Below are 7928 nucleotides of genomic sequence, written 5' to 3'. Positions count from 1 at the left end.
GGACAGGTAGTCTTCCTGCTCAGCTGATGAGTGGTCGGCTGCATGGGGGTAGGGTGGGAAAGCACCATCCAGCTCCTTCCCAGATTGGTGCAATGATAGTGACAAAGGGCCCCAGTGCTGCACAACAACCGGAGAACGGACCGACCAGTTCTGGTGGGAGGGAATGTGGTGTTACCACAAATAGTACATCATTCATATATATATACACTTCTCTCTCTCTCTCTCTCCTCTCTCTCTCTCTCTCTCTCTCTCTGTGTGTGTGTGTGTGTGTGTGTGTGTGTGTGTGTGTGTGTGTGTGTGTCCTTCACCAAATCTCTGAAATCCATTTCTAAGTCACAATAACACTAGGCCCATTGACTTGGTGAGTCAACACCTCTATAAATTCCATTTCAGCCAATATGTGAAACCGTTGGTTGTTGTGGTTTTTCGGGCTCTTTGGCCATGTTCTGAAGGTTGTTCTTCCTGACGTTTCACCAGTCTCTGTGGCCGGCATCTTCAGAGGACTGGAGTTCCTCAGGAAGAACAACCTTCAGAACACGGCCAAAGAGCCCGAAAAACCCACAACAACCATTAGATCCTGGCCGTGAAAGCCTTCGCGAATACAATATGTGAAACCCTTTACAACCCCAATGTGTTGCATAGATCTTATGAATTGGGTGAAATTTAAATAGACATGTTTGCCTAGTTCTCTGGCATCTTGCTCCAGTTATATTACATTTGTTATGACCTTGAATCTCTGAATTAGGCCATTGAGGTGTCCATTCCAGGTTCCTGCTTAAATGTTCAGATTGTTAGGTTTCACTGATTGAAGAGGTCGCCACTTCAACTTCAACTTGCAGGATTGTGCCTGCCAAACAGGAGGTAAAATGGTCCAAACTTTCTGTTCCTTTCCAACTTCCTTACTCCTTGAGTTGTTTTGCATTTTATCTTCATGATTCAGACACGTCTTTAATTACTCACAGCAGCCTGTGGAGCAGCATTCTAAAAGCTGGAGTGGGACTGCTGTGAGTATCCAAACAGTGGGAATATGCTCAGCAAAGCTTATAGTTAATAGTGTGTCTTATTAACTTCAGGTTCCCGGAGGTCTTGGACACAACTCAATCAAGCATCTATTATGCATTTACAGAATTTTATTAACTGCTTCAGAGGTATTGATTTCTTTCAAGTGAACATCTCTCAATTAACTGTGACCATTCAAAAACTACCGGAGGTCAATGTGGACATCTTGGTGACAATTCTGAAATGTGTCACAAGAACAATACAAAATAAACAAAAAAGTACATTAAGAAGATGTGTTAAGATGTGAGACATACACATGAGAGTCTTTCGATGCTAAGGCAACTCAAATAATATAATAGGGTTTCAAGATTCTTCTTGTTGATTGTCGCCTGCTACGAATTGGTTTACATTATGGCTGTTTTGACTTTGGAAGCTATGGTGGCAAACACTGATGTTGTGATGCTTCCAAGCCACTCTCTGTGTTTCTTTGGCCAAAAGGTTACTCTCCTTCCTGCAGTTCTTTTTCCAGTTCTTTTACCTTTGGGGGATGGGCAGATTTTTGATTTTTCCTTTCTTCTACAAGAAAATGTTGCAAATGTTCCATAAATTCTGATGTAAAAAAGCAAAATTGAATCAAAATTACTCACCCATGTCTGTTTGGTGCTATCAAGTTGGAAGTGACTTAGAGTGACCCTAATAGGGCTTTCAAGGTAAGTAAGGTCTTTAAAGATAGTTTTACGAGTTCCACACCTCCGGTGAATTTCTATGGCCAAGCAGGGCTTCGAACTCTGGTCTCCAGAGTCCTAGTCTGTCATTCTATCCACTACATCACTGGTTCTTAACCTTTGTTACTCAGATGTTTTTGGACTGCAACTCCCAGAAGCCTTCACCATCAGCTGTGCTGGCTGGGGTTTCTGGGAGTTGCAGTTCAAAAACACCTGAGTAACAAAGGTTAAGAACCACTGCACTACATCACACTGGATACCCTAGGAGATGGGAAAGTCTGTCAGTTTTACTTCCTTTGATATTCAGATCTTGCAGATTTTGATAAATTCTGATCAAAGATAAAGAGAAATGAAATTTTCAATGATCAGTTCTCTGAAATGTCCAATTAAAAAGCAATGATTTTAAAAACTACTGGAGGTCAATGTGAACATTGACCTCCAGTAGTTTTTGAATGGTCACAGTTAATTGAGAGATGTTCACTTGAAAGAAATCAATTAAAAACAATGCTTTTTAATGTGCAAAAACATTAGATATCCATGAACTGCAGTTAAAGTATCTCTTCCTTCAAGCTGCGAGTTCCTTTCCCAGAGGGAGGGAATCTTGGAATTCATCTAATTTGTTTTATGTTGTTTTGCTTTATTTTTAAAGAATACAGAGGGCCAGATCAAAAGGATTTGAAATTCTATTTAGTTCTAATGAATTGTTAGGCCCGTACTGCGTTTTGTAGAATGCCTCTTTAAAATATTTAACTGGCTGAATGGTTCCAAATACACGACTCCACAAATGTGAAGGAATACATAGCTAATATTCTATTGTGATATGCGATCACAGAAGGCTGAACATACAAGCATTTTCCCCACCATTGCTCTGGAACGCTCCCCTTTGCATGCCTATTCTTGCACTGCAAGTCTTACAGACATATGGCCTATGGAAAGGATGCCATTTTCCATGTTCCAGCTTTTGGGGCCAGGGGAACTCCTACTGTGATTTATACACTTTCCACATGGAAAGGTGAAGAACATATGGTGAAACCCTACTGTTATCTATTTTATTTCTTTCTTTCCTTTTCTTTTCTTTTTTCTTTTTCTTTCTTTCTTTCTTTCTTTCTTTCTTTCTTTCTTTCTTTCTTTCTTTCTTTCTTTCTTTCTTTCTTTCTTTCTTTCTTTTCTTTTCTTTTTTTTGATATAAGCATTTGATTCTTCCTTTCTTTGCTTCTGTTCCCAATTGGTCTTAGAACAACCAAATCTCAGTGAAGTCTCAGTGAACTACTGTGCTTCTTCACATCTGCTGGAGGTGGGCAGTGGGGTCTGACAGATCACTGAGTAAGTGATACTGGAGGAAAAGAAATATTAAAAGATATCAGCTAAAATCCTGTTGCTTAATGTAGAAAGACATTCTCTCCCTAAATGTTGAGCTGGATAAATGCATTGGCAAAGCAGCTACCTTATTGTCTAGACTCACAAAGAGAGTATGGCTTAATAAGAAGTTGATGGCATATACCAAGATAGAGCCTGTGTCCTGAGGACACTCCTGTACTGCAGTGAGTCCTGGACCCTTTGTGCACAGCAGGAGAGGAATTTGTATTGTCTCCTATGCATTTTTGGTATTACCTGGAAGGACGAAGTTCCAAATAGAGCAGTCCTAGAATGAGTTGGAATTTTTAGCATGCATACATTATTGAAACAGCGATGTCTACGTTGGCTTGGGCATGTCAGTGAGAATGGCTGATCGTCAGATTACAAAAGATCTCCTATATGGAAAACTAGTGCAGGGAAAATGCCCCAGACGGAGACCATAGCTGCAATACAAGAATATCTGCAAGTGGGATCTGAAGGCCTTAGGAATGGACCTCAACAGATGGGGAAACTTGACATCTGAGCGTTCAGCCTGGAGACAGGCAGTGCAGCACGGCCTCTCCCAATTTGAAGAGACCCTTGTCCAGCAGGCCGAGGCAAAGCAGCAGTCCTGAAAACAGAAAAGTCAGGGAGCTGGACAGGGGACAGATTGTATTTGTCTTCAGTGTGGATGGGATCGTCACTCTTGAATTGGTCTTCTCAGCCACATTAGATGCTGTTCGAAGTCCTCCATACAGAGCACATTACATTACCATAGTCTCTCAAGACTGAAGGATGCCTAATCTAATGTAAGTTACACTAGAGTAGACTCATTGAATCAGTGGGATTTGGTGAGTCAATCCCCGTGTAACTCCCATTGAAGTAAGAATATAACACATACAATGTTTGATTAGCTCAGGAGATAGAACAGGAAATCCACATTATCTATCCCACCTTCTTATGCACTCACATGTGTTATGCATTCCCTATGTCATTACAATTGGGCACATGCTGAGATTTCAAAAGGGCTAAGGTTTGGCTCTAAACTCTCAAGGAGTCAGAAACTGCTAATAATAATAATCTTTGAACTGCAGAGTGGGACCCTATGGATCACTGAGACCAGCTTCTGTCAAGAAGATTCAGTGGGAAATTGAATTCCCAAACTCTGGCTCACTGAGCTATCTAGAAGTCTGACAACCATAGTCAGAAGAATAGAATGGGAACACAAGAAGAGATGTTACACATTCATCAGTTCTAGCCTTTCCTAAGAGATCCCATGCCCAGGACAACCAACAAGGAAGTGAGAATTCGTGGTAGTTCTGGATACCATAGTCCTGTTTTCCTGTACATTCTCTGTGTTCATACTGATGTCTTCATCAGAGCTTCTGCCTTTGGCTTATTATCTTCTACAATAACTAGACAACTGCTTAATAGAAAAAAAACAGTATTTCTCAGGGATAAGGGAGGCAATTGTGACTCAAGTAGACAATTTAACTTACCCAAAGGCCCATGGAAGGAAGTTCTTTCCAAATGAATATCTGCACATTGCTTGGCTTGATATATTTCATTTTGTTTTTAATTGACTCCTTTCACCTCTCTGAAACCATAGGCAAAACAAGTTGAGCCAAAGGCTTTGTTGAAAAATATGAGTTATTGAAAAGTGAAAAACAATGGCTCTTTTTTGTCTAGAAGAACATTCTACCCTTGTGTGAATGTCAGTAACCTCCTTCCAAGTGTATTATGTGGTTGCAGGGAGTATTAATGGTAACGGATAGTGTGAGAGAGACGTTTTGATCCTTTTTGCTCTCTAGTTATTTTTCTTCCTTTTCTTGTTGGGATTTTTAAAATGAAAACTGGAGAAACAAAACAAAGAGCAGACATATAACATTCTTACAAGGGTAACACCTTAATGAGGTCATAGAGTTGTGCAGGGTTATTTCAGAATCACATGTTTACAACCACAATGCAGAAAAACAAAAACAAACCCTAGCACTTCAAACTCAATGAAAAATTAAGAATTTATATGTGGAATTGGTTATAGGAATGATGTCTCTTCTTTCCCCCTTTTGGTGATATTTTATATAAGAGCAGTTGGTCCAGTATATATCATCCCAGTGCAATTGTACTATGGATTTGTGTCTGGGATATCAAAATGACTCAAGTCATTATACAGCAAAGAACTGCAAGTCAACTGAATGAAGGCTCATATGCTATATCTGTACAAAATGGTCACATTTAGAACCATTTACTCTACTGCCCCATCTTTTCAAGTGAGTTTCCCCACCTCCCATAGCTAGTGCTCAATGCTTCTGCTGAAGCACTCAAGAATAATTTTCACCCACTTTATTGATATGTGAGCGTAGAAGGATATGAAAAAAGGATGAGTTCCCAGCGTGCAGAGGCCATTGATATCAATATCTGAACATATACACAAATAAAATAAATGTAGAAGGATGTTTAAATCTCACCAGGTCCTCATAATGAGACCATTCAACATTGCTAACAAACTGCAGCTGCATAATGGAGGCCATATTTCAGTGCTGACTTCTTTGAAGGAGGTTGCTTATGTTAACATCAAGTCACCAAATTCACTTTTTAAACTTATTTTAAAGATAGTTGGATTCTTTATACCATGTTCTTCTTATTACTCTCTCTCTCTCTCTCTCTCTCTCTCTCTCTCTCTGTGTGTGTGTGTCTGTCTGTGTGTGTGTGTGTGTGCATTCATGCAAATGAGAGAGAGACAGAAATGGATGGAGAGACAGACAGAGAAAGCATCTGAACAGTCAAATAAAAACAAATGACCATACAGACTTCTTTGATAAAGTACCTACTACTGTAACTAGGGTTTGAGTGTGTCTCAATCAGGTTCAAAGGCAGATGTGGGTTATATACATATACATATACATATACATATACATATACATATATATATATACATACACACACACACACACACACACACACACACACACACACACACACACACACACACACACACACACACATATATATATATATATAGAGAGAGAGAGAGAGAGAGAGAGCAACTGATCATTAGGAGAAGGTACTGAAATGAATTAAGAACAAAAGAAAGCCATGTTGGATCAGACCCATGATGCCAACATTATTTTCACTAAGTTGTTCACCATTTGTCTATGGGAAGCCCTCTAGCAACTGTACCTTCCATCCGATGCTGTTTCTCAACTTGTAAACAAATGCTTGACTTATTTTGCCATCCTTCACCATGAGCTTCACTCCCCAGACTCATATTCAGGTGTATAGAAAATGTATACGTGCCAAAAAATTTCACAAGGATGCAATCTTTCCTCCTTCCATCAGACTCATCTTCTTCATGTTGATGGAGACAATCTAAACCAAGGTTGGAGCTATGGGAATAGTTTCATCCCTACTTCTGCCTTGACAGTCTCCTTATGCCAAGACAGAAGTCTAACCAGACCTAAACTTCCATACAATCTGGAATTCTGGTTGCATAACTCTTCCCTGGGCTTTAGTTGTTTTAATGTTTTGCAACAAAAACAGTAGATGGTTGTGCTGGGTTTTTCGGACTCTTTGGCCGTGTTCTGAAGGTTGTTCTTGTCCTCTGAAGATTCCGGCCACAGAGACTGGCGAAACGTTAGGAAGAACAACCTTCAGAACATGGCCAAAGAACCCAAAAAACCCAGAACAACCATTAGATCCTGGCCGTGAAAGCCTTCGCGAATATAAAAAACAGTAGACTAAGGACTAACAAGGTTTATTGGGCGTACATTTTTGTGACTAGAGCCCACTTCTTTGGTTGTGTGGGTAAAATCTTGCACCCACTTTTCTCCTTCTCTCTATTCTACTTCTCTCTATCCCCTCCATAAGCCTTGGATGTAGAGTGAAAGAACATAACTTTCTACTAGATTTGCAAGAAATCTGATTATTTTTTCTGTGCCAAGATACATTTTGTCTGCTTCTCATAAATTTCATTTCGCAAGTGCATAAAGTGCTCTTAAAATCCCTCATTAAGGGCTAGCAAACACCAGAAAGAGCTCACTATGCCTTCAATGACCTATCACTTATCCGCAAGCCATGACAAATTTGTTCAGAGCTGAGAACAATAAATGTATTATTAAAAGTTCATAATGCTTTTAGTTTGAGAATTTCTCTCAACCTCCCCCCCATACTATCCTAAGGAACATGGCCAGCCAACAGCAACAAGCCCTCCACCATGTGAAATTACAATTAAGAGTCTGCTTTTTGCATTTATTGCAGATGCCTACATTACACAGGAAGAATAAAGAATGATGCTACAATTCCACAGGGTGCAGGAATTTAGGCTCTGATCACTCTGATTTAGGTAATAGACTTCAACAATTCAGTGTTCAGTTCTTTCCAGTGGACATTATGTAGTGTTTTTGTGTTTTATGCCAGTGTTTTAGGGCTTGCCTGGTTGCAATTACTGGGCCTCTTGTGGGGTGGACTTTACAAGGACAAGTATTTTGAGGATATTAGTATTCTAATTTCTTAACTTTGGAGTGCAGGGACCTTGTAGAACCTTTCTCCAATTAGCTCCTCTAATGGTGCCTTGCTGATGCATGGAATTTAATATTATTCAGCTTGGGATATGTTTCAACAGTTTTTATTATTTTGTTATTAGAAACAAAAATCTTTCTAATTGTGTTTGCAATATTAATTTAAAAGTGACTCAGTAATATCTGAAAAGAGGGGTGCACAGCCCTTTGTTTATCAGAAGCCCGACTTTCTTAATTACCTGTTATGGTGACTGGCTCCGTTTGTTATTGGGATAAGATGTAGTGTTCACAACAAGACTAACAAACTGGCTAGGTAGCGTCATCTCTCCCCGTGCCTTCCTGTTATTTCCAG

The 7928-nt window shown here is 39.7% G+C and overlaps 1 long non-coding RNA gene across 1 annotated transcript; it reads right to left on the bottom strand.

The window, feature by feature from the left end:
• Positions 1-1223: 1223 nt before the first annotated feature.
• Positions 1224-5767, bottom strand: LOC144586062 (uncharacterized). Its single transcript, XR_013540776.1, has 2 exons — positions 4559-5767; positions 1224-3057 (listed from the first exon to the last, which is right to left on the bottom strand). It is a non-coding gene; the product is annotated as an uncharacterized LOC144586062 (long non-coding RNA).
• Between the last annotated feature and the right edge of the window lie 2161 nt (positions 5768-7928).

The sequence above is a fragment of the Pogona vitticeps genome, chromosome 1, assembly GCF_051106095.1.
Source record: "Pogona vitticeps strain Pit_001003342236 chromosome 1, PviZW2.1, whole genome shotgun sequence".
NCBI classification, from domain to species: Eukaryota; Metazoa; Chordata; class Lepidosauria; order Squamata; family Agamidae; genus Pogona; species Pogona vitticeps.
This window is presented reverse-complemented; position numbering and strand designations above follow the sequence as displayed.